This window comes from Bison bison, unplaced genomic scaffold (genome assembly GCF_000754665.1).
Source record: "Bison bison bison isolate TAMUID 2011002044 unplaced genomic scaffold, Bison_UMD1.0 scf7180017864270, whole genome shotgun sequence".
Taxonomy (NCBI): Eukaryota; Metazoa; Chordata; class Mammalia; order Artiodactyla; family Bovidae; genus Bison; species Bison bison.
Genome location: NW_011494842.1, coordinates 9,086,241 through 9,112,194, shown reverse-complemented (window position 1 = coordinate 9,112,194; position 25,954 = coordinate 9,086,241). Strand labels below are relative to the sequence as shown.

The 25,954-nt window shown below is 47.4% G+C and overlaps 1 long non-coding RNA gene across 1 annotated transcript in view; it reads left to right on the top strand.

Annotated features, from left to right (window-relative positions):
* LOC104994956 overlaps positions 1-25,954 on the top strand; it is a 59,842-nt gene that overhangs the window by 547 nt on the left and 33,341 nt on the right. The window lies entirely within an intron of this gene.

The following is a 25,954-nucleotide window of genomic DNA, read 5'->3' as shown; positions in this document are numbered from 1 at the left end:
CCAGAGCCTTTCTGGGGCACAATGGCAAGCTCTTCATGGAGTGGAGGATGTAGGCGTGGATCAGAGAATCGCCAAAGTGTGATCCAGCCATGATAAAGAGGTGCCTGATGCTCTCGAAATTGAAGATGGTGATCTGACCTGCTGTGAAGCAGTCAGGGAGGATACAGGTTCGCTGCTGCTGCAAGGCCGGTACCTTAGCTACTTGGTCCTTCAACACACCCTTTCTCAGCAGGCTTCCCTCATCTGACCCGTCCTATGCTGATATGCCATTCTGAACCTGCGAGCCATGACTTTCCTATCTCATTTGTCACTAAGAGACCTTCTTGTCACTTAAGTGTGCTTCTTGCCTCTTATCAATTAAACTATGGTATAAATTTCTAAGGGGGCTTCCCTGGTGGCTCAGATAGGAAAGAATTCACCTGCAGTGTGGGAGACCTGGGATCAATCCCTGGGTTGCGAAGATTCCCTGGAGGAGGGCATCACAACCCACTCCAGTATCCTTGCCTGGAGAATCCCATGGACAGAGGAGTCTGGCGGGTTACAGTCCAATCCATGGGGTCGCAAAGAGTTGGACAGGACTGAGCGACTAAGCACAGCACTGCACATAGGCTTCTAAAAGGCAGAATCCGTGTAATTCTGCAATGCCGCACCTTGAAGAACAAGATAGATTTTAACAAATCCCTTTAAATTTAAGTGCCAGTGATCTTTATCATCCTGAGAAGCCTTTAAGGTTACCTTTGCAGTAACTGTTTTAGATTGCTTTCAGAAAATACTTGAGATTGTTGATTAATCACTCAGTTCTGTCTGACTCTTTGCAACCCCATGGACTGTGGCCCACCAGGCTCCTCTGTCCATGGGATTTCCTAGGCAGGAATACTGGAGTGGATTGCCATTTCTTTCTCCAGGGGATCTTCCTGACCCAGGGATCAAACCCATGTCTCCTGCAAGTATCCTACATTGCAGGCAGATTTTTTACTGCTGAGCCACCAGGGAAGCCCATTTTTCCTATGTTTGTTGGTTTTCCCCAGATCATAAATCCCACTTCTCAAAGTAAAGGCCAGAAAGGTGCTTTCTTAGACTCCCTTGCAGCTAAGATATAGGTGTGTGACCTACATTCCACCAATCAGATACAACAATATGAGACTGATTTGGAAGAGAGCAACTGAGGAAGCAGGGACCCAGAAAAGGGGGTGGGGGAGGCACCTCACCTTTAGAATAACAGAGGAGATGCTTGGGGATCTACCCAGTTGAAGGGAGTGAGGTGAGGCAAGTTATAGAATTCATGCTGATTGACAGCTGCTATGGTAGCTTTGCTGGAAGAGTACCTCTGGGGGGTCTGGCTGTCATCTATGAATACTGGACCTTTGTAGCAATCATCCCTTCTGGATTCTGTAAGCCTCTTAATCTTTTTAAGTAAGTTCCTTTTCTGTTAAAGTGGATTCTGTGGTTTGCAACTAAGATCTCTGATACAGATGGTTGGACTGATGGATGAGTAGGTGGGTGGAAGTGTGGGTGAAGGGTGGGTGGGCACCAAAATATTGAGTGATTTTTCTGGGGGAGAAGAGATTATAGGCTATTTTTTCTCTCTGGTTGTCTTCTTAGTTTCTTCCTCTTCTTCTTTTTTTTAAACAATGGAATGATTTACTAATATAATAATGAAAAGCTATCAGGAACCCAGACCTAGGAAAGCTCAAAGTCCAGTGCAGTGCAGATCAGCACGGTGAACGTGCAAGCCAAGTCTGAACACTGGGTGTTCCAAGCCAGGATGAACTCTGGAGATGCCATGACTTTGGACTCAGATCCTGCTGTCTCAGCCAGCCTGCCCTACCACCAGCAAAAAGCCTGCTGGCTTTCTTCTCCCCTCTGAACCCCACACCAAAGGCTGTGCCCACCACTCAGAGGCATGCACTTGGCTCATCCTGCCTTGTGACATTGTTCCTGTTGTTACCCAACAATCCCATTTTACCATGAGCAAGGATGACAAGCACATTTGTGACTCATCCCATATTGTTCTGCCCTCTCCCTGCTCTGGACTCCCGGCGGCACTGCCTGTCCCTTGGCTGGCAAGTACCACAACCTTGCTCTGCAGCTCTTTTTCACATGGGCACATCCCGTTGCCCAGCACAGACTCAGCTCCGTGGAGGCTGAGACTGCAATTAATGTGATTTTTGCACAGGTTTGCAGGATGAAGGATTTTATGATATGTCTATAGAAGGTGAGAATCATATGGTTTCTTTTCACTTTGATGACTTCACCATAGCAAAATTATAAGCTTTTGCAGACAGAGGCCTTTTCCTTCCTTCCTTCCTTCCTTCATTTGTTCATTCATTCAGCACATAGTGAGTAACTATGATGTGCCAAGCACTGTGCTGTGTGCTGGAAATTTAATAAGGCATAAATCCTCTTCTTAAGGTGTTCACAATTTAATAGTAAGAAACAGATATATTGGCAAATAAACAGGAAAAAAAGTGATAGAAGAGTTCAGATAGGCAAGTGTGCAAGGTAGAGAAGAGAGTGACTGGTTGAGGACAGAGCTTTTCCATAGGAATAATATCAAGGGCTCTCTCCAGGACAGCTCTGTCCTCAGTACAGTGCTTGACCTATGCTCATTCACTTAATCCTTACAATCCAAGGCAAGTGCTATTATTACCCCCATTTTGCAGGTGAGGAAACTAAAGCCTGCTGCTGCTGCTGCTGTTAAGTCACTTCAGTCGTGTCCAACTCTGTGCGACCCCATAGACGGCAGCCCACCAGGCTCCCCCGTCCCTGGGATTCTCCAGGCAAGAACACTGGAGTGGGTTGCCATTTCCTTCTCCAATGCATGAAAGTGAAAAGTGAAAGTGAAGTCACTCAGTCATGTCCGACTCTTCGCCACCCATGGACTGCAGCCCACCAGGCCCTTCCATCCATGGGATTTTGCAGGCAAGAGTACTGGAGTGGGTGCCATTGCCTTCTCCAAACTAAAGCCTAGAGAGGTTTAATGTCTTAGAAGTTTGCGTGCTGGTGAGCTGCAGGGCTGATTTGTGCACATACAGCTCTCTGCTCTAACAGTGAGTGTAACTGTTGTGCCGTACTGCCCTGAATGAATTCTGGAAAGGGGAGTAAGTGATCACTAAGCATGGTGGCCTGCTGCACAGGACGGGGCACGGAGTGGCTCGTGCCTGTTCTGTTCTGCTCAGGTGGGACACAGATGCATAGGAGAATGGTGTAATGCAGGGATGGCCACTCAGCGACAGGTGAGAACTCACTGCCACAGTCTTGGACTTTGGTTGTTTCCTTTGTTCTTGGTGGTTAATTGCAGTGCTGAAGAGTGGCGACCTAAACAGAATTGTGAGGTTGGCAGAATGGGCTTCTCCTCCTCAGGACTGGATCAGGGGTACCCCTGGCTTTGGAGTCACAGGGACTTGGGATCCTGTCCCAGCCCTGCAGCTGACTGGCTGAGTGACTTTGAGTAAGTCACTCACCATCTCTGAACCTCACAATTCTTGACTGTTAACTGATGATAATGACCTCAGTGCTGACGTAAGATTAAATGAGATAATGCATGTAGATCAGTTTAGAACTACTGCCTAGCATGTACCAAGCTGGCCCAAAATGGGATCTAAGTTCCAGTCCCTTGTCTACAGCTCCAAAACCTAAAAAGCTCTGATAAGGAAACACATTTGGCAACAAAACCTGTCCTGAACCAGTGCAAAGTTAAGTCTTTCTTTAGTTGCACCTAGCACTTTTCACTTTCATGCCTTGGAGAAGGCAATGGCACCCCGTGTCAGTGTTCTTGCCTGGAGAATCCCAGGGACAGGGGAGCCTGGTGGGCTGCCGTCTATGGGGTCACACAGAGTCGGACACGACTGAAGTGACTTAGCAGCAGCAGCAGCAGTATCATTTGCATTTTCAGAAAGGGAAGCGCAGTTCCACCTAGTATAATGACCCATTATCCATACACTTTATTACAGAAATATCAATGCATTTGAATATAAAATGCAGCCCACATCCTACTAGAGGCATTACAAAGTATATACTACAGACACCGTGTTGCTTTTCTAAAATTAAAACCAAAGGCCCTGAATTACAAAGCACACCTGACCCCAAAAACACCAGATAGGGGGTTCGGATTGGCATCAGCTTCCCTGTGGACCACTCTCTCTACTTCTGATCTACTTCTTAATCCCAATTGCTCAAATGGTCCTTGGCATCTGGAACCAACCATTGGTTCCAACAGAAATACATGTCCATCCACACACCCTTTGGGCTTCCCACAGGCTTGCCTCCTGCAACCAAGTTCCTTTGCTCCCAATGACTCCTCCACTCTACTCTCTGCCAAGCCCATACAATTTGGGGGCTCTTTTCCCATACCCTGGTAGAGAAGATGGACTTTGGAAATGTGTCCTCCTCTGACCTGCTGTGGCAGTATGGTCTCAGCAAGTTATTACCTGCCCATGAGCTGCAGGATTATTGCTGGAAGTCCCTATCTGTGCTCCAATATTGTCTGCTGACTGTATAAGCAATGTCTGGGATATAAATGTTGTGCTGCTCCTTTTCAAGTTTGTATTGAAGCTTTGGTCGTTTTCCTTCTATGAGTTTCCCCCAGTTGACTAAAGCCCCAAATAACAACTCCCTTCATGTGCAGGATCACAATAATTTCTGATGGGAAAAAGGAGTCCTTGTGTTGGAGCAAGTTGGAAACCCCTGAGCTGGGCTATCCAGACCGCATGTCATTTCCCCTTTAACAGAGTGGGAGTCATGAGACCTGAGGTCAGGTTCCAGCCCCTCCCCTGGCTGGCTGGCTGATCTTGGGGGCAGCCCATGTGACTTGCAGAGCTTTGGTTTCCTCATCCTGGGGCAGAGATCATAGAAATTATTTGGCAGGATTGACAAGAAGATTAAATGAGATAATGAAAGGGCTTCGAAAGCTGATGTGTTGCACAAACACATCATAAGGACTGTTGTCATCTTCTCACACATACTGTCAGCTTCTTAAGGGCAGGGGCAGTGTCTTCTGTTTTTACCTTCAGTTCCCTCAGTGACGCCCCCCCGACCCCCGCCCCAGCCTCTATCTCCTGCCCTCAACACAGTTCTGTGGAGATGACCTCGTAAGAACACTGAAGTGACTAGCACTGTGGCTTAGCACTTAGAAGTTGCTGGATACATGGCAACTGATCCCTACGCGTGCACTGTCATACAGACAGGCAGTAGAGGGCAGAGGTTCAGTGCATGGACCCTGGTTCGAGTCCTCTCTCTGCCATGTGCTGAGTTTGGGCAAGGTTGGCACTTACCTGCCCTGCCGTCCTCATCCCTCACAGGTGCCTGATGAGAACAGCAGCTAGTTCTTGAGGTGGTTGTGAGAACTGAAGGAGTTGAGACTATGCCAAGCCAGGCGCAAATCAAGCCCTCATAGGCATCAGCTGTTGTTATTATTTTACTAATTGTATCCCGAGGTGGTGCAAGAAGATCATGAGAAGAAATCTAGCTCTTGGGTTTTGTTTAGAGTTGAAAAGGTCTTCAAAGGTGGTCAGAAGCTCAGGGCAGGCTCTTATGGTCAGCACAAATAGTGTAGCTGTGAATACACTTGAGCATCATTCCCCCCAGGTGTGGGCTAGATCCCTAGACCAGACATTGTTGGGTAAAAAGTGTGCATCTTTAGCTTTTGGATAAATATCACAACTGTGCAACACACACATGTTTCTGTTCGCGATCCTTCCCACCAGAACAAGAGAGCCTGTTTCCTCATACCCCAATGCACCCACATTTTTAAGTGTAAATCTTATTAATTTCTGACTTGTGAATATTTGCAAGATGCACAGAATTCAAAGAGGTACAAAGGGCATACAGGAGCACACAGGGGATTTCCTGTCCAGTGGTTAGGATTTCATGCTTTCACTGTCACGGGTGACGGTTCGATCCCTGGTCTGGAAAGTAAGATCCCTCAAGTCGTGGGTTGAGGCCAACAAACAAACAAACAAACAAAAAACAACCACCTGAGTCCACTCCCCAGAAACACAAACTTTGATCTCAGCCTGTCTGGTAAGTGGAAAGTGGTGTCTCATTAATACATCTCACTATTGTATTTATGTGAAAACAAACTGGAATGTATTGGAGTAGAATGTTGTATTTGAATGAACTTGAAGATAAAACTGGAGACTTCAAAGACATGCTCAAGGGTGGGGCGGGGTGGGGAGCTGCTTCCGGCTGTGCCCCCACCTGTTCTAGGGGAGAAACTTGGTACAAGTCTGAGTTAGCCTATAAGATGAAAGCCTGAGGATGCCCCCTGCTCCCTTTGATTGTACTGGGGCTTTCCGCATCACCCCAGTCACCTGCTTGCAATCATTCCCCCTCGGCCACCACCTTGCTGTCTGACCCTGAGGCAGTCGCCTCTGCTCTGGGCTTCAGTTTTCCTTGAGGGTGGAATGATTTGAGAGAACAGCATTGAAACAAGTATATTGGTGGTTTAGTCGCTAAGTCGCGTCCGACTCTTGCGACCCCATGGAGTATAGGCTCCTCTGTCCATAGGATTCTCCAGGCAAGAATACTGGAGTCCGTTGCCATTTCCTTCTCCAAACATATGTATTACCATATGTAAAAGAGATGACCAGTCCAAGTCTGATTCATGAAGTGGGGCACTCAAAGCCGGTGCCCTAGGACAACCCAGAGGGATGTGATGGGAGGGAGGTGGCGGGGGGGGGTTCAGGACGGGGGAGGAAACATGTACGCCCGTGGCTGATTCATGTCGATGTATGGCAAAAACCAGCACAATATTGTAATTAGCCTCCAATTAAAATAAATAATTTTTTTTTTAAAAAGAAGGGTTGGTCTAGGCCCCCATTTCAGGTGTAATATTCCAGGACTGTTCAACTAATTCATACTGAGGTGTAGATGACTGATAACAGCTTAATTTATTACCTCTCCTGTGGGTGGGATCATTTTAAGAGATGTAATTTCTCATCCCCAAAGAATGAATGTGCCTGTTGCAATTTCAGGCACGGTCACAGGTGAGCGGGGGAAGCTGTAGGGGAGGGGCACCTCGCCTGGCATTCCTCCAGTGGTCACTGGTTTTGGGCAGGGCCTGCTCCGGCCGGGGTGAGGGTGTCGGCCCTGAAGGGACGGACGTGCCCTTTGGTTTCCCTGCAGAACTCACATCACACTTGTTTCTGTTTGGCACTGGCCAAGAGTAGGGTTTTGTCATACAGAAAAACGCTTCATCAGGGAAACCCTCGTGTGTGGCCTGGAAAGCTACCCTATCCCCTGGGGCAGGGGGTGCAGCGGGCAGCGGGGGGCGGGGATGGGGGGCGTTTAGCAGCTTGACTTCCAGGTTCGCAGGTCAGTTCCCATCCTGGGCAGAGTGGGCCGTCCGCATTCTGCCAGAGCAGGTGGTCCCTCCACACCTGGATCCAAGACGGCTTTTCGCCCAGGGAGAAAGAAGGTGCCAAACGCTGTCTGGTTTCATTTTCTGTAAGGAGGTTTGGTTTGGCTTCTGAATTTTCAGGGAGGGTGTGAGAGAGTGGGTGGCTCGTAGCCACCGCAAGCCCATCAGAAATAAGAGAACCGTTTCTCTGAAGTCAAGGCCAGCTGGTCTCGTACGGCGTACAGTGACGTAGCCCAGCGCATCTGCCTTCCAGTCCGCTCAGGGGGGCCACTTTGTCTCCACCCGCTGTCTGGGGCTCCCTGCAGTGGAAACAGCTGAGGGAGTCAGTCTGTGCTCCAGCCAAGGCTGCGGTAGGTGGGGATGGAAACCAGGGACTCTGGTCAGCAGCTCCACTGTCTTGGCAGTGCTGAGAGGTCTGGGCCAAATCCCCGGGGTGGACGTCCCTCGGTCTCTGTCAGAATCCTCACCTCCACATCCCTTCCTCTTTTCTGAGCGGGGCAGTTTCTCAAGCCCTGTTAATGCTTAACCCATGAGCCTCACCATGGACAACAGAGCTCCAGGCCCTCCCTACTTAACTTGGGGTCTGTGACTAGCAATCCTGGCCTCACTTAGGAGCTGGTTGGAAAGGTAGCATTTCAGGACCCGCCCTAGGATGCTGAATCCGAATGTGGAGTGTTACAAGATACCAAGTTGGCATGTGAGTGTTAGGGATGCTGCGTGTCCTGAGGAGGCAGGAAGGAAAGAAGGAAGTAGAAGGTCCCTGGAGAGATCTCCTCTGAGAGGCAGATACCCCCTCAGATCTGTTCAATGGCGGGGGGCGCGGTGGACACAGGAAAAGGCTAAGGAAGACCCTCTAGGAAAACACACTGAAATAGGTAGTTGCCTTGAATGATTTTGGTTTTAACTTCATTTTTACTAGGCAATTCATTACACAATTAAAATTCTAAGGTGCAAAAGGGTATGGCAGACACAGTTTCTTTCCCACACTTATGTCCCAGCCACTTCCCCTCAAAGGTAACCTCTGTTACTAGTCTAGAGATATGAGATATTATGCAATAAAAGCACATGTGTACGCTTGTGCGTGTTTATGTGTGTTGTTGTTAATCATCAGATCCTTTTTTTAAAAATTCAAATGGTAGGTGACGACAGTGCCTAGACCTTGCTTTCTAAACTTATCTTTAAAAAATTATGTATTTATTTTTATTTTTTGGCCTCACCACGTAGCGTGAGGGATCTTAGTTCCCCTACCAGGTATCTAGCCCTTGTGCCCTGCCTTGGAAGCATGGAGTCTTAACCAATGGACTGCCAAGGAAGTCCCAATATATCTTAAAAAAATTTTTTTAATCTTTTAAAAGAATTTTGGCCGCTCCATCTGGCTTGCAGGATCTCAGTTCCCCAGCCAGGGATTGAATCTGGGCCAAGGCATTGAAAATGCTGAATCCTAACCACTAGACCACCAGTGAATTCCCGTCCTTAATATATTTTGGAGCTCATTCTATATCAATATGTAAAGAACATCCTAGATTATATTTCAGCTGAATATTATTCTACTCTAAGGATACGTGCTAAGTTGCTTCAGTTGTGTCCAACTCTTTGCGACCCTATGAACTGTAAGCCCACCAGGCTCCTCTGTCCATGGGGATTCTGCAGGCAAGAATACTGGAATGGGTTGCCATACCCTTCTCCAGGGGATCTTCCCGATCCAGGGATCAAACATGTCTCTTACTTTTCCTATATTGGCAGGCAGGTTCTTTTATCACTTGAACGTTAGTTTATATTGCCATGCCCCGCTGATGTACTTTGAACACTTTTGTTTTAATGTAGCTTAATCTTAATCTTAGAACCTGGGAGGTTATTCAGTCCTAGCTTAGAAATTCTTTCATAGAATCCTACTCCACTTCCGAGACTCAGGTCAGTGTTGCCTCCTCTGGGGAGCTCTACCTCCTTCTCCCATCATCCTGACAGGTACCTTTGCCAGAACTCTAATCACGTGATATTATCAAGGGAAAGGCATGATAACATTTCCTTTTGTATTCTCTCACCCTGTGTTCCAACAGAGTAGGTGCTCAATGGATGTGAATGAAATTGAACTGATCATCCCTAATAGGGAAACCCTCCACATTCTGCTGCTTGAATACCTCTAGTGACAGAGATCTCACTTCCTGAAAAGTACATTCTGCCTTTGAGAGACTGTATCAGAAGCAAAGTACATTTCTTCTGTTAATAATACAACAGGGGATAATAATACTCCAGGGGATCTTCCTGACCCAGGGATCAAACCCAGATCTCCTGCATTGCAGGCAGATGCTTTACCCTCTGAGCCACCAGGGAAGCCCCAGTAATACAACACAGAAATTTAATTCTTCTTCCAGATATATTTAAGATATATATATATTTCTCCAAACCACTCACTTTCTCTGTGGGTCCTGCTTCTAGACCCTTCTCCTTCCAGTAATTTCGTCCATACATTTTTTGGCTTATAATGTAACCCTTAAAAAAAATGATGTGTGATCACTACACACTTATTAGAATTTGTTGTTGTTAGTCACTACATGTGTCTAACTCTTTTGGGACCCCATGGACTATAGCCCTCCAGGCTCCTCTGTCCATGGGATTTCCCAGGCAAGAAGAGTGGAATGGGTAGCCATTTCCTTCTTCAGGAGATCTTCCGACCCAGGGATCAAACCTGAGTCTCTTGCTTTGGCAGGCAGATTCTTTACCACTGAGCCACCAGGGAAGCCTATGATGGAGTGTGTGCTTAGTTGCCTAGTGGTGTCTAACTTTTTGTGAGCCTTGGGCTGCCATCTATGGGGTCGCACAGAGTCGGACACGACTGAAGCGACTTAGCAGCAGCAGCAGCATCAGGACTGTAGCCCACCAGGCTCCTCTGTCTATGGGATAGAATACTACTCAGCAAAAAGACTAAATTAAAAAGCAAACAGATTGACATACTTAACAACGTTGATGAATCTCAGAATAATTATACTGAGTAAAATAAGCTGGATGAAAAATAACAAGAATTAGTGCTAGGTGATTTCATTTATTTAAAATTCTAAAAAATGCAAACTGATAGTGACAGAAAGCACCTTAGTGGTTGCTCAGGGATGTGGAGGTGGGGAGGAGCGAGAGGAGGGATTATGAAGGGCACAAGGAAACTCTGTGTAGTGATGGTTATGTTTACTTGATTCTAGTGATGGCTTATACACCCGTCAAAATGATCAGATTGTATATTTTAAACGTGCAGTTTATTGTAATTCAATGATACCTCGAGAACGCTGTTTTTAAAAAAAAAAAAAAGCCTAAGGAATCCCCCGGTGGTCCAGTGGTTAGGACTTGATGCTTTCACTGCAGTGACCTGGTTCAGTCCCTGGCTGAGAAACTAAGATCCCATGAGCCTTGTAGTGCAACCAAAAATCAATGTCTGGAATTGGCTACATCCCCTCTTGACACTGATTTTTGATGTGGTGCACAGTAGGGCAGCTAGCTCCTTTGATTTTGTTACTATATTCTGTTGATGAAACCCAAGTTTATGTGAGGTTTTTTTTTCTCTCCAAATTTTATTTATTTATGGCTGCATTAGGTCTTCATTGCTGGGTGCGGGCTCTGGTTTTGGCGCTTAGTTTTTTCATTGCAGAGGGCTTCTCGTTGCAGAGCATGGGCTCTGGGCTCGCAGGCTTCAGCAGTTGCAGCACTCGGCTCAGTGGCTGTGGCTCTCGGGCTGTAGAGCACGGGCTCAGTAGCTGTGCTCCACAGCCTTTGTTGTCCCTCGGCACGCGGAATCTTCCGGGACCAGGGATCGAACCTGTGTTCCCTGCATTGACGGGCGGATTAACCACTCGTTATTCCATTAACCCGTGGTCCAGTTAATCCAGTGGTCCACTAACCACTGGACCACCAGGGAAGTCCATATGTGAGTTTTAGGAGTGCTACCACTGTCCTTTAAGTTCAGCAAAACTTATAGGACATTGACATCATCAATGCTCACCTGCCAACCTGCCTCCAATTTTTTTTTAATTAATTAATTTTTTACTGAAGGACAATTGCTTTACAGAATTTTGCTGTTTCTGTCAAACCTCGACATGAATCAGCCATACATATATCCCCTCCCTCTGGAACTCCCTCCCATCTCTCTCCCCATCCCACACCTCTAGGTTGATACAGAGCCCCTGTTTGAGTTTCCTGAGCCATACAGCAAATTCCCATTGGCTGTCTATTTTATATATGGTCTCCTCCAATTTTAATGTGAATTGTGTCAATTACCCCATTCGATGTTCATTTCATTTTTTTTTCTAACGGAACAAGGGATGGCATGAAACAGTGGAAAGTATAATATGAACTTTAGGGGTCAGATTCCTTTGACTAGATACTCAGGGTGGATATGTTACTGAGCTTCTCTGAGACTTAGTGTCCTTATTTGTAAAGTGAGTCAGTATTTGTGATCTCATAGAGGTGTGACAATCAAATGACACCTCTAAAGGAAATGAACTTAGTACTTGGCCCATTAGGGCACTCAGTGAAGAGAAGCTAATTTTATAGCTTTGAGATAGAAGGGAAGGGGGCAGAGCACAACCTTTAAAAGAATGAAAACAGTCATTGAGGATAGGGCAAAAACTGGCTAGAACAGACTAGGTTCAAGATGGCAGAAGATTCGACTTTCAGTAGACCTTGAGCATCGTACACCCATTGTAATACGTTAGCTAAGTCACACACCCCCAGGTGCCAGGACAGTTCCCAGGTGGGCCATAGAAGACCAGAAAATGAGCAGTGGTCCATTCCTAGAAATACCTGCCCCTCCCCCAAAATAGTTGGAATAACCCTTCTACTCATTATCCTATATTACCCAGCCCATAAAAATGAACCGCCCCATATTTCAGGGCTTCTCACCTTCTGAGATGGCTCACGCTCTCTCTGTAGAGTGTGCATCTCCAAGAGCCACCCTCGCCTTTTGAGACAGACTGTGTTCTGGCTATGGAATGTGTACCTCTCTAAATAAATCTACTTCTTATGTATCACTTTGACTTTCACTGAATTCCTTCTGCACTGAGACATAAAGAACCTGAGCTTCATTAAGTCCTGAGGCCAGGTGAACAGTTTTAGCTGGCAGACTGTGGGTTCGAGGCCCAGCTGGGGTGTTCAGTTATAGCTCCATCACCCTGCCCATCACAGTATTTTAAAATCTTCATCCTGTGTATGTCCGACATCTCACCTTTGTAACATCTCTATATCTAATTAGCTGACCTACACACCTGTAAGGGTTTTCCAGGAGGCACGAGTGATAAAGAACCCACCTGCCAATGCAAGGAGACATAAGAGATGTGGGTTCAATCCCTGGCTCGGGAAGATCCCCTGGAGGAGGACATGGCAACCCACTCCAGTATTCTTGCCTGGAGAATTCCATGGACAGAGGAACCTGGCGGGCTACAGTCCGTAAGGTCACAAAGAGTTGGACACGACTGAAGCAACTTAGCACATACACACCTTTATCAGACTTTCTAATATGAACATTGAAATGGGCCAGGTCAAAACCAGCCTCATGACATACCACCACTGAGTTTCTCCAGACTGATCTGCACTCCTTGGGTTGGAAGTGATGAGGGTAGCCCTACATTTTTAAGTGGGGTGGCTAATATGCTGACTAATGTAGGAGCTGTTAGGGGAGCCTGGCATGAGAGTAAAAGAGCGGCATAAAATATAATGGTGGCTACTCAAAAATCGAATGTAGAATTATAAAATCTAACAACCCCACCTTGGGGCATATACCTGAACTAATTGAAAGCAGGGAGTCTAACAGATGTGTGTACATCCAAGTTCGTAGCCAAAAATCACCCACCAAAAGGGTGAATCAGTAGCCAAAAGGTGGGAGGAGCCCAAGTGTCTACTGACAGATGAATGGATAAGGAAAAGATGACCTAAACCTATAGTGGAATATTATTAAGTCATAAAAAGAAAGTTCTGCATGCTGCAACATGGATGAACCTTAAAGACATGCTAAGTGACGTAAGCCAGACACAAGAGGAAGACGTTGTATGGTTCTGCTTATATGGGGTCTGTAGAGCAGTCAAATTCATAGAAAGTAAAATGGTTGGTTGGTAGGGGCTGAGGAGAGAGGAATAAGGAGTTATTGTTTAATGGGTACCGTTCAAGTTGAGAAAATGAAAGAGATTGATGGTTGCACAAAAATATGAATGTACTTAATGCTACAGAACTGTATATCTGGAAGTGGTTAAAATAGTAAATTTTATGTTACATTTATTTTTCTACCTTCTTGTTATTTGTTTTCTTTCTCCTTTTTGGCCATGCAGTGAGGCATGTGGGATCTTAGTTCCCCCAACCAGGGACCAAACCAATACTCTGTGCAGTGGAAGCTCAAAGTCTTAACAACTGGATCACCAGGGAAGTCCTTATTTTACCACGATTTAAAAATAAAGTGGAGTAGCAGGCTGTTCAGTGGTGGGGAAAGCCTGGCCCATGAGCTGGAGAGACAGCAGAGTTAGGATGAGCTGGAGTGGGGGTTGGCCTGGTCAGAACTGGGATGAGACAGGAGAGGAGGTCAGCATGCCCTAGTGAGCCCTGAAGTCCAGCTGAGAAAATGGGACTTGAGATCCTCACTGAGTCACTCTTTGGAGTCAAACCTTTGCCTCCTGGTTAAAATAAACACTTCTCTGGGGTGAGTTAACCCAGGGACTCTACAGCTGGCACATCAAGTTAATGCAGATGGGTTTGCAAGCCAGCCACTCGTAACTGTTCTGTGCCTCAGTTTCCTCATCTGTAAACTGGGGACAATGTAACCTTGTGGGTCAGGGAGAAAAAGAAAAAAGGTCCATGTAAAGAGTCTGCCACTTTTGTCTTCTCCTTCCAAGGAAGAAGGCTGGCCTGTTGGCATGCCATTTCAGAGGAAGTGAAACAGGGCAAAGCCCAGAGTGGGTCAAATTTCTTTAAATAAGTAAGAATGGGGCTTCCCTGGTGGCTCAGATGGTAAAGAATCTGACTGCAATGAAGGAGACCTGGGTTCGATCCCTGGTTTGGTAAGATCCCCCCGATGAGGCAATGGCTACCCACTCCAGTATTCTTGCCTGGACAGAGGAACCTGGCGGACTACAGTCCATGGGGTCGCAAAGAGTCCGACATGACTAAGCCGTTTATCACTAAGAAAGAATGAACGGGGAGGGAGGAAGAAGAGACTCACAGAACCATTCCTGGTTTGGGGCTGTGAGAAGAGAGAGGCAGAGGAGATGGGCTGAGGAGTGGCACTTGGGGAGATCAGAAGTCCCCCTGTTTTGTAGACAGACTTTCCCCATGGCTCGTGTGCTTCCTCGGAAGGTTTTCAGAAAAGACCTATTGTGTTAATTTTCAAGCTGTCTTGGAATTCTGAGCTTCTTTTAAAACAAATTTTATTTTTTTAATTTAATTTAAAAAATGTGAGGGGGTCACACTGTATAGCATGCAGGATCTTAGTTCGCTGACCAGGGATAGAACCCGGGCCCCCTACATTGGGAGCGCAGAGTCTTAACCCCTGAACCACCGAGGAAGCCCCTCTGAGCTTCTTTTGAACATTGTTCTAGGACTTGCGGTGACTCATTATATCTGGTTTACATTTGCAAAACACCCAGTGCATTGTAGGGGTTCCACAAATGCTCCCAGTTATTTTGGGAGAAGACAGACCTGAGAGTTGGGGAGACAAGGGCTGGGTGTTTTCAAAGAGTAGAACACTTTCTGAGATTCCAGGCTACTAGGTGAGGTCACAGGAATGGTAGGCCCTCAAACCCTCCCTTCTTTTTAGAGCTGCACTGACCAGTAGGGTAGCTACCTGTCACATGTTGTATTTAAAGTTCAAAAAAAAGTTTAAAAAACTCAGTTCCTGAGTCAAACTTCCTAAGTCAAGCACAAGAGGCATTCAATAGCCACACGCAGCTAGTGGCTACCACTCTGGCCCACGCAGCAGAGAATACTTCCATCAGCACGGACTCTTCTATTGAGCCGCCTGCTCTAGAAAGATGAGGGAAAAGCCCAAGTAGGTTGATGTGTTTGTTTATACCCTGACTGGTTCCCAAAAGGATCTGAAGCAGCTGAGGACGGCCCGTGGCCCTGAGCCCAGTGCCCTCTGGCTAGAGATGGGAAGGCTGGCGTGTGGGCTGAACTGGGTCACGAGTGGAGTAGCAAAGAGAAGAGGCCCCCGTGGGTTGAGCTCCGGGGCCCAGATAGGAAGTGGGAGGGAAGGCGGAGGTGGGGATGTTGTGGGAGTGAATGTCAAAGGACAAGGCCATGAGCAGTCAGATGTTGAGCAATGCAAGAGCGAGGGGAAAGATCTCTGTTCCTCTTAGCAATGTATGGTTATCTCACTTGTTTAATCAAGGAGTCCCCGATGCCCTTCTGTTCGTAGATACAAATTCCAAATTCCAGCTAATCAGCGGCAATTACAGGATATGCTGGCTGGGTGCAAGTTCTGACTGGCAGTACGCTGGGTAGGATGCCCGCTTTCGTGCTCACCGCCCGGCTGGTGTGTTTGTCCCAGAGGCGGCAGGGCCGGGAGACATCCTTCTCGGGGTGATGCAAGTGGAAGGTTCTAGTGGAAGGCGGCCAGGTCCTGAGTGTTTTCCTGTGGCACTTTCAAAGCAAAGATACCCTTTAGGAGGATGGATTCTTTTTGAGGGCAAATCAAGAGCTCAAAAAAAAAAAAAAATGTTCACTCGATTTGACTTTTGTGTTAAACTCATTTCTTGGGATTAAGACAAGCCAAACATATATTAAGATGATTTTAATTTAAGCTTTGTTGGAAAGTTCAAAGACATCACAGGGCGAGATGGGGTGCCAAGGCAAGCAGCTTCTTATTGCTTAATTTGAGATAATATATTCCCATAGATTTAAGTTTTACTTTTATTTTGAGGTGTAACAGACTTACAGCAAAAAGCGCTCATCTTTAATGTAGAGCTTGGTGAATTTCTGCATATGTATGTACCTGTATAGCCTCCACCCAGAACAAAATTCAGAACATTTCCAATACCGTAGAGAGTTCTCTCACGCTTCCTCCTGGTCAATTCCCCTTCCCAGAGGTAATTTCTATTCTGATTTCTACAGCTGTCAGTTTAGCCTGTTCTTTCTTTCTTTATTATTTTGGGCTGCACTGGGGCTTCGTTGCTGCGCTTGGGCTTTCTTTGGTTGCAGCAAGCAGGGGATACTCTTGGTTTCAGAGCACGGGCTCTAAGCACACGGGCTTCAGTAGCTGCAGCACGCAGGCTCTGTCGTTGTGGCTCTCAGGCTTGGTTGCTCCTTGGCATGTGGAATCTTCCCAGACCAGGGATGGAGACTCATGTTTCCCCTGTTGGCAGGCAGATTCTTATCTACTGCACCACCAGGGAAGTCCTAGTCTGTTCCTGAACTTCATACAAATGGGATCATTTAGTACATATGGTCCACGTCTGGCTCCTTTCACTCATAAGTCCATGAACTTTTTAAGGAAAGTTTTATGAATACGGACCACAATCCTTTGCCTAAGACCACTGGGGCCTAATAGGTTTCGGAAATGCAGGATTTTTCATAGTTTAGAAAGGTGGCTTGATGAGATCACTTACACTGTATATATTGTAAAATGCCCCCAGCAGGGTCTAGGGCAGCACTGGGTAAACATACAAACATTTCTGAGCAAAGTCTATGAATATTCACACACTAAGTCGTGTAAATAAAGGCTGTAAATAGCCCCTCCCCACCTCAGTTAAGGTTGGTTTTGCAGCCAAAGAAGTTCACATCGGGTCAGGCTTTGCAGTCAAATGCCTTAAGATAAAACGTTTTCAGAGATTTGGGGTTTTTGAACAGAAAAAAAGCATAGAGAACCTGTTAGTTCCCGAGGAGCCATCAGCTCTGTGGGAGGCAAGCACCCGCCCAGATCCAGGGCTGATAGAAGGCTACAGAAAGCAGCCTCCCCCAACCCCCTGGAAGTGTGCACCAAGCCAGATCCATCAGGAGCAGACTTTCTTGGTTAGGGCTGTTGGGGGGTCCACACATGAGCTTCTGACGCTGCAGAAGCATGTGTCTTGGGCATTTTTCTGAGATCTCTGTCTTTGCTTAGATTTTCAAAAGAAATCTACACAAATAAGCCTCAGAGCTCAGTTAGAGGGTGCCCTTGAGGGTCAAAGTGGTGCTTAGTTAGAGCTCCTCTGCTTGGACCTGGCTGTCTAACAAACTGTGTCTCTGATGACAGACACTCAGTGCCAATCAGGTGAGGTGGTGAGAGGCGGCAAACATACACAGAGAGGCTGAGGTGTGGAGAAGGAGGGGGAAGGAGGAGAATTTAAGGATGGAGTTAGGGATGAGTGTGAGGGAGCCAAGAAGAAAATACACCCAGGATCGCTCCCGCCCCCTGTGTATATTGTGTGTGTCTGAGCCCAGGAGAGCTTCTCCCTGGGGTTGGGGGTTATGACTTGAGTTTAGGAGCCTACATGGAACATTTACTTTCTGTCCAGGGCTGAGGATGCAAAGACCAGTAAGAACTTCTCCTGTCTGTAAGCCTGTGGGAGCTACACTGTATCTCTCTGACCAGTTCCCATTCCTCCCCTCTCCACCACTAAAGGAAACACACACACACACACACACACACACACACAACACCCAGGAGTGACCTCACAATACAGGCCTCAGGCTCTAAACCTTTTGGGCTTTCCCCTACCCTACCCTCCTAGGTCCCATGTTGATAAAGACCAATCGAAAGGAAGGAAGGCTTTCTTTGCTGACAGCAATGTGCAGCCACTAAGGTGATGTGTTTCTCAGAGGTGTAGAGTGGTGTTGCTGGCGTTTTAGTTCCTTTCCAATATCCCCCTTTTTTTTTTTTTGCCATGCCACATGGCATGGGGGATCTTAGCTCCCTGGCTAGGGACTGAACCTGTGCCCTCTACAGTGGACGCTCAGAGTTGTAACCACTGAACCACCAGGGAAGTCCCATTTTCTCCACCACTTAGTTGTCCGAGCTTGGAACAGTGCTCTGCCCTGAGTCTCAGTTTCCTCACTTGTAGAATGACTCACTAGGCCTACTACTCCCTACTTTACAGGATGTTGTGGGGATCAAAGGGAATAGTATGAGGAAGACGTCAATGGCAAGGCTCACACAGGTCTGAACTATGCTCACAATTGTGTACTGTGTTCCCAATCTCACAGGCAACCCGCACTCAGCACCTTCAGTAGCAGCATGTTAGAGGTTGTCATTCTACCTGCTAGGCACCCAGGGGTGCTATGGGGCTGTATGGTCTCATGGGTGACTCACTAACAGGTTCTCTGCACCCCTCAATGTGGTTTTACTCTCTGGTTGTAATAGTTCTTTGGAAAATAGTTGCTTGTCAACAGATGTTGATAATAGCCCAAGAAAAGTTATTTTTCACTATAGCCCCCAAGGCTCAATGCCTACAAGTGCTCAAGAACTGCTTAAGCTAAAGATTTGCAGGGACTTCCCTGGTGGTCCGGTGGCTAAGACTCTGTGCTGCCAATGCAGGGGGCCTGGGTTCAATCCCTGGTGAGGAAACTAGATCCTGCATGTCACAATTAAGATCCAGGGCAGCCAAATAAATAAATATTTTAAACAAATATAAATAAAGATTTGCAGATCCCACCCTCATCCTCTCAGATGCCCGCTGTTGTGGGAGTGGGGTAAAACCCTTCCCCACCATACAAGGGCTGGATGAGGGGCTGGGGCAAGAGCCACCAGTGCCCCAGAACCTGAGAGTTAGAAATGGTCTTTCCCATGGCCAATAGTCCTGCTTCTTGGAATGTTTCTGTACAACAAAGTGGAAAAGTACGAAGATGGTCATCACGGAGTTATTTGTAATAGCAGTTAAGTTGACAGCAACCACAGTGATGCTGGGATAAATGATGGAATCCACGCAAAGCTGGCTCCAAATGTCACAGAACAGCACTTCCTACCTGAGGCTCCACAGACCCAAGCCCCAGGAGGATCCCTCAAGGGACTTCACAGTGAAATATGTCTAGGAATCGCCAGTCTCCTCCTGATGATTCAGAATACACATTAGTAAATTAAAGACTCTGAGAAGTCCTCCAGGAAAGAAGCCCATTTAAGCTGGTGTGAACCAGTGCGTCCCAAACAGTCAGGGAAAGACACACCTCTGAAAAGCAAAATGGCCCTGGTGCCCTGTGGGGCCAGTTTGGGGAACGCTGGTTACAGGAGACTCAAATGGGAAGAGCTGGCTGAAAAATGCAGGTTCTGAGAGTTTCTGCAGGACAATTCAAACTCACAAACCAACCGATGGTCTGTCTGCATTTGGAAAAAGTCTAGCAGGACACATCCCAGAAAGGCAAGGGTGGTTGGGGTGGCGAGATTATCGCTGATTTCAATCTTCATCTGTTCATTGATTTGGGTTTTCTAAACTGCCTTTCTTTGCTGTGTATAGTTTTTGTAATGAGTTACAAAAGGAAAAAAAAAAAAAAGATTGTTAAGAAGACGGAGTGATGGCTGAAGGCCCGTGCAGGGCGCTGCCCCACCTGGAGGAGCTGAGCGTCCAGCTTGGCTGGCGGCTGGCGGCGAGGCCAGGTCCTTATTTAGGCAGAGCCACCCGAGCTCGCATTCCAGCGGGGATTCTTCCCGGCGCATTCCTCCTCCAGCACCGCGCGTCCAGCTGCAGCCCGGCTCCTCCCTCCCAGGGCCTCCCTCGCCTTTGGTAGCCGCCGCCGCCGCCGGCCCAGGCCAGGCCAAACATCTGGACCTCATTAGGAGCCGCCAGCACCAAAGCCCGCACATCTGGCCGCCGCGCGGCGGAGTACGCGTCAGGGCAGCAGAGGGGAAGGGGCACGTCAGGACAGGGCCGCCCGGAGCGCATCTGGACGTGGGAAGGTGGTGGGCGGCTGGCCGCAGACAGTGCAGTACACTGCGGGCTGGGGTGGCCCGCGCCCCGCTCCGCCGCCGCCCGGCAGAGCAGCTCCCTTCCTGGTGGTAGAGCCAGGGGGGCCCCTGGGACCTCCCAGACTGCGGGGCAGGCCTGGGGGAGACGCGGGGGCTCTAATCCAGGCCGGGTGCTCTTGCCCTTGGGCGCCTGGGGCTGGGTTCCCCGGGGAGCTTGCCAGGGCAGCTTCAGACCCCATTGCAAAGCAGAAATGGATAGGAATGGGGACTGCTTAAGCTCTGGGTGGCTGAGCCCTGGGGTTGCAGGTCGGAGGCAGGGTCTACATCAGGACCATATGAGAAAGGAGGGAGGTGCAAGGAGACAAGATGGAAACAGCATCCCCACTGCCTTGTCCAGGACACACCCAGACCCAGCTCTGCTCCTGTGGGCCATTATTTGCCCCTTTGGGGTCTGCTCAGCCAAGTCTTGAGCAACCTTGCCAGTTCTTTCCTTGAGACAGAGGTAGATACTCCTGATGTCCTTTCCAAAACGAGGCAGAGATAAAAAAAACCGCCAGTCAATGAAACAGAAGGTCTATCACCTCAGTTGTCACTCCTCCCCTTTGTCCTAGGGCCCCGGACCTTGGCTCCCACGTGGACAACCCCTTCTCCCCAGTAACCCCCAAATTCTCCTGCTTCTGCTCTCCCTCTGCCGTCTCTCACCCACCAGCCCCTGCCCACCGCAGAGAGTAGCTTACCCATGGGTCCACATGCCCGCACGAGTACCCTCAGAGGAATCCTCAGAAAGCCCTAGTGGGTGCCAGTTGTAGGAGTGGAAGCCAAGGAGTACAGTAGAAAGTTCAAGGGCTTCAAACCCAACAGACACAGTCCCAGATCCTGCTGACTAACCCCTCTGAGCACTGGTGTTTTTCAGCCGCAAGATGGTATCTTTTAGAGAACTGTTTGTTTGTCTTAAATTTTATTTATTTATTTATTTTTGGCTGTGCTGGGTTTTCTTTGCAGCTCAGGCTTTTCTCTAGTTGCCGTACGTGGGCTTCTCACTGTGGTTGCTTCTCTCGTTGCGGAGCTCAGGCTCTAGGGCTCGGGCGCTCAGTAGTCGCAGCTCCCGGGCTCCAGAGCACAGGCTCAATAGCTGTGGTGCACGGGCTCAGTTGCTCCACAGCATGTGGGATCTTCCCAGATCAGGGGTTGAACCCATGTCTTCCACATTTGCAGGTGGATTCTTTACCACTGAGTCACCAGAGAAGCCCTGAGAAATATTTTAAGCTCTGTGATAGAAATATAATTCTATTGTATATTTATCCAATAGAAATATAACGTCAACACACATGTAATGGGAGAGGGTATTTTACACTTTCATTTTGGAAGCATTTTTAGATTTATAGAAAAGTTGCAAAAATTATACAGGGAGTTCCAGTAAACTCTTCACCCAGCTTCTCCTAAGGTCAACATCTTGCATAACCATGGTACATTTGCCAAAACTAAGAAATTAACAATGGCATATCAACTTTATTCAGATTGTACTAGTTTTCTCAATCAAATGTAATTTTACACTTTCTTCTAGCTACATTAAAAAAAAAAGAAAAACAGGTAAGGGAATTCTCTGGTGGTACAGTGGTTAGGGCGCCTCGCCTCCACTGCAGGGGATCTGTGGATTCAGTCACTGGCTGGAGAACTAAGATCCCACAAGCCTCACGTCAAGACCAAAAATCAATCAATAAAAATTCAAATGAAAAATTAAAAAGACAGGTAAAGTTAATTTTAATAATGTGTTTTAAGCCAGCATATCCAAAATATTGTCATAGCATTAATCGATATAAAAGACATTATGAATGAGATAGTTGACATTTTAAAAATACTAAATCTTTGAAATCAGTGTGGATCTTACAGCACATTTCAATTTAGAGACAATTTTTTTTGCTTGCTGTGTAGTAAGATTTCCACAAAACATATAGTTGAAACAGTACATTCATATACCAAAGTTGCTCCAAACATACTTGAAAGTTTTCTGATAACTGAATTAAAACTGAGTTAAATTAAACATTTAGTTCCTTAATTGCACCAGCCACTTTTCAAGTGCTCAATAGCCATGTATGGCTAGTGACTTCACTGCTGGACAGCTCAGATTTAAATAAATAAAATGATAATGTATGAAGACTGGTGTCTAGCACATAGTAGGTATTTAGTAAATAGTGTCTTTGTTATTATATTGGATTTTACCTAGAGTGTCTAAAGGTAAAATCCAATTTTTTTAAAGATTTATTTGCTTTATTTATTTTTTGACTGCGGTGGGTCTTTGTTGCTGCACTTGGGCTTTCTCTAGTTGCAGACAGCAGGGGCTGCTCTTTACTGTGGTCTTAGGGCTTCTCACTGTGGTGGTTTCTAGAGCTCAGGCTTAGTAGTTGTGGCCCACGAGCTTCATTGCTCAACAGCATGTGGGATCTTCCCAGACCAGGGATTGAACCGGTGTCCCTTGCATTGCAAGGCAGATTCTTAACCACTGGACCACCAGGGAAGCCACTAAAATCCAATTTCTAATCATGTCATCAAGACTATGTGTCCATCTCCAAGTGTAATTCAAGGAAGCAGAGAGAGAGAGAGGGACCAGGTAGAGGGACCCCATACTCTCGCCCCTCAGTTTTCTGGGTTCTTGTGCAGGTTGAATCAAGAGAGGAGCCCTGAGTTCCCACTCAGCTCCTCCTCCTCTTATTTCCAGATCTGGGTGCTCATTTTCCTCTCTGGGCCTCAGTTTCCCCAAATGGATTAAGTAAATGAGAGGGAGGTTGGTTTGGGTTACTGGATCCACCTAGAACATTTTAGAATTATTTCAGGGAATTCCCTGGTGTTCTAGTGCTTAGGACTCTCTGCTCCCACTGCCTAAGGCCTGGGTTCAACGCCTGGTTGGGGAACTAAGATTCCACAAGCCATGCGGTACTGCCAAAAAAAACAACAAAAAAGAATTATTTGTGCAGGCGACATTTGGTCACCCTCACTTCTCAAAATTCACCCAGTGCTAACTGGTCAATAAGGAAATAGATACGATAGAAAAAGAGGACTTATTTTTCGATTCACAGTGTGGGCAGGGGACCCGCCATTGTAGTTCTTAATATTTGTGTCCACAGATTGAGACACCCTCTCCCAGTCTCGAGATGCCTAGGAAACCTAATTAATTATGGAATTATGGAGCGACACTTGTGCTAATATAGAATAGGGCCGAGGGAGTTAGGTGTCTCGGGGGATATTTATAACAAGCCGTGGCAGTCTGGTGAGTCATGGCTTTGCTTTCCGAGAGGACACACCTGCCCCCCAGGAGGGGAAGCTGCTGCTTGAGGGTCAGCCCCCCCACTTCCCTGGCCGGATTAGAGACACACACAGTGTTGGGGAGCCCCCCTCCATTCCGTGGGCTCCCCTGGGACACTGATCAGTGCAACCCGTCCCCCTCCCTGTTTCAGCAGAATTTCCCAACAGCCTCCCACTTCCCAGACTGAGGTTGTGCTGTCCACTGATGAGGCTGCAGACTGGCTGCACCCTGGGAACATCTTATTCCAGAGGGATTCCTTCCGGGAAGGCTTTCTACGGTCAAGCCCAGCTGTGCAACCAGGCTCTTGAGCAGCCTCCATCCAGGGCCAGTCCTTCCGGGATGCGGAGAGGCAAAGTCCAGAGTGGAGAGCAGAACACCGAGCCCTTTCTCTGTGCCAAGCCCTGGGAAGGGCACTTGGCACCCCTCAGCTCACTGAGGTGACACAATAAGCTGAACGATGAGTTCCATCAACCCGTATTTCACAAACTGAGATTTACAGAAAAGCAGCTGGAAAGGAGCACACAGTTAAAAAGTTCTAAAGCCAGGCTTCTAACCCAGGCCTGTCTAAGTCCTGTCTTGTTTTTATAAGATCATCTCAAGCTATTGGACTAACGGTACAAAATATGCATATATCACGTAACCCTTGAAATATTGAAAGGAGGGCCAAACTGAGAAAGTGGAATAACTTCCAAAATAATAGAAGGAAGCATTCAGTGGCAATATATATAAGAGGGAAAAAAGAATACAGGACTGATGGAACCAATAGAAAATATATTTAATCCTAAATATATTCACAACTGGGTCTTGCCAGGTGGCACAGTGGTAAAGAATCCACCTGGCAATGCTGGAGACACAGGACATGTGTGTTTGATCCCTGGGTTGGAAAGATCCCCTGGAGGAGGGAAATGGCAACCCTCTCCAGTATTCTTGCCTGGAGAATCCCATGGACAGGGGACTGTCCTATGGACTGGTGGGCTACGGTCCATAGGGTTGAAAAGAGTCCGATAGGACTGAATGACTGAGCACACACATTCGAACACACATTTACAATTACATTAAACACAAATGGATGAAATGTTCCTGTTAGAGGACAGAGCCTGACTCTCTGGGGTTTACAAGAGATACATCCAAGGCATAAATAAGGATTCAGAAAGGTGGAGGGCAGAGCCCAAGTCTACATCAAAGACCTCTGAGACTGTAGGAACTGCCCTCTCCCAGATTTCAGCCTCCCAGCTGGTCCCTTTCTTGCCTTGGCTCAGTCATCCTGTGAGCATGTGGTGTAGTAGAAGGCACTCAGGCACTGGTGTTAGATGAACCAACCATGTGACCCTGGACTTTCTAGGGCTACCTGGGCCTCAGTGTTCTCCTCTGTAAAATGGAACAATAACTAATACCTTAGAGAGCTACTGTAAGAGCTGGGAGACAATAGGTTCGTGGCCAACGAGACACTGGAGCTCTTATTATCTTGACTTTTTGTTCATATGGTGATCATTTTACTTGTGCCTGTGTAATTGATAAGACCCTACAAGCTGCCCTGACAGTGTGATGGAATTATGAAAACCTCTCCTCTGTGTTTTTGGGTGGTTGGGAGAGCGTGGTGGATGGGGAGTCGGGGTGAGCCCACTCTTCCTTCTGTGCTGGGAGGTTCCCCGGAGCCAAGATGCCCTGTTCCTATCTGCTTGTAAGCCTGACCAACTTGTTGCTCTGTCTTTGATTAAGTCACACTCCTGCTCAGGCCCTAACCTTGGCAACTTCGTACCATCCATGTGTCAGAGTCCCTCTTGTCTTCAAGACTTTTGAAGTCTTGCTTTTTGCCCTCTCCTGCTGCCTGTGGGCTCACCGCGGCATTAACCAGCCACTCAGCCCTTCTCCTACATGCCCCTCCGAGCCTGGCCCAGGGCTGCCCGCCTCCTGGTCATTCCGGCTCACACTCCCTTGTCTACAATTCTGGAATACAAAAGCTCTGAAAATCAGACCTTAAAAAATAAATAGGTTTGATATAAACTGATTTGGCTACGAAGCTGGTCTGCCCTGGTGTGAGGCTATTTAAAGTCTTTATTATGTCTCTTACCGTTCATAGATCTTGTCGCAAAAGCTTTGCTGTGTTTAATTGAGGGTGCCGTCCAGACCCTGCTGGGTGCTCTGTAGCGTCAGCACCCGCGTCATGTGAACTTTCTGAAATCCGGAAAGCTCCGAAAACCCACAGGCGTCTGGCCCCAGGGCTTCGGGTGAGGAGCCGTGAGCCTGCAGTAATGACAACCCGCTGTGCGCAGGCGCTTCACCTCTGTATCCGTCTCTCATCCTGGTCAGAGCCCTGTGAGGCGGGCGGTCCTCCATCTCCCGCATGAGGGTACTGAGACCCAGGGTCATCCACCTGGGAGAGTGGCTGCCCACGCTTTCTCCTTTGAGTCTAGTTCCTCGGTTTCCTCAGGAGCTAGTCCCCCACCCCCACACC